Below are 1,423 nucleotides of genomic sequence, written 5' to 3'. Positions count from 1 at the left end.
TCTTACGCAGTGGAAGGGTGAGCCGCCGGAGGATACGACTTGGGAATCATGGACTGAGTTATGCGAGACATACCACCTTGAGGATAAGGTGGATTTTCGGGAGGGCGGTAGTGTTAGCAGCACCATCCAGGCACAGCCTCCTCCGTTGATACCACCACCGTCTTCTCCGCCCATAGCCACCGCGAGGCCAGCACGCACTAGGAAGACACCTCCACACCTGCACGACTATTATACGAACACGTGAAAGAAGCTTGAAACATAATAATAATAGAAAGCTCGTGCATGTTAATAATTAGACACGTGCTAAAATAGCTATAACTGAATTCGTTAGGCAGTTACTGTAGGCAGTTATCGTCTAGTATAAATACCAATGTACATTGTAAAAAGAAGGCAATCATAAGAATTCAGTTACGATAAGGAGTTTTCCCTTTCTCGAATAAGGGGTGTATCTTTCCTTTCTTACGTCCATATTCATTTTGCATCTTCTTCCTCCGCCCACAGTTGACTGCGCCACCCTTCCCCACCGCGTCCCTAACATGCATCGAAGCAATAGGGTCCATCCCTTGAGAGAGCCAAGGATTTAAGAGTAGTCTACTCTAATTTTTTTTAATAAATAGTTTAAAAGTTGTACAGTAAGAAAAAAAATGATTGGTTAAAGACCACAATACCTTAAAATGGACAAGTGTCACAAAAATAAACAATGTTACTTTTGTAAATGTGCTAGGCTAAACATTTATATATCCCTCGCGGTACTTGTTCGCTATCGGTCTCTCGCCAGTATTTAGCCTTGGACGGAATTTACCGCCCGATTGGGGCTGCATTCCCAAACAACCCGACTCGCCGACAGCGCCTCGTGGTGCGACAGGGTCCGGGCACGACGGGGTTCTCACCCTCTCTGGCGCCCCCTTCCAGGGGACTTGGGCCCGGTCCGCCACTGAGGACGCTTCTCCAGACTACAATTCGGATGCAACTTGCGTTCAAAGACTCGATGGTTCACAGGATTCTGCAATTCACACCAAGTATCGCATTTCGCTACGTTCTTCATCGATGCAAGAGCCGAGATATCCGTTGTCATTTTATATATATATATATATAATATAATATAATTATTGCCCTAGTTGACCATAATACTTTTTAGAAGTGAAATGTCTCATGTTAAAAGTTATTCAATTAATCATAGGAATTGTTATTTTAACCCTGATAATTGAATATTTTAAATACAAAATTAACTATCTCAATAGTTAATTTCATGATTTTTGTAAATTACTATTAAAATTTGTTTTAAAATAATATAAATAAAAAACATTATACTAAAATTACTTTGTACTTAACTTATTAAAATATAAAAAATTAAAACAAATATAATAGTATTAATAAGTAATTTATAATTAACTATTAAAATTATCTAAAATAACATTCTTTT

At 38.9% G+C, this 1,423-nt stretch overlaps 1 non-coding gene across 1 annotated transcript; it reads right to left on the bottom strand.

Annotated features, from left to right (window-relative positions):
• Positions 1–929: 929 nt before the first annotated feature.
• LOC114394279 lies at positions 930–1,080 on the bottom strand. The gene has a single exon (XR_003662685.1). It is a non-coding gene; the product is annotated as a 5.8S ribosomal RNA (ribosomal RNA).
• Positions 1,081–1,423: the final 343 nt, after the last annotated feature.

The sequence above is a fragment of the Glycine soja genome, chromosome 17 (assembly GCF_004193775.1).
Source record: "Glycine soja cultivar W05 chromosome 17, ASM419377v2, whole genome shotgun sequence".
Lineage (NCBI taxonomy): Eukaryota > Viridiplantae > Streptophyta > Magnoliopsida > Fabales > Fabaceae > Glycine > Glycine soja.
Note: the sequence above shows the minus strand (reverse complement) of the source record. Positions and strands in the feature narration are given on the sequence as shown.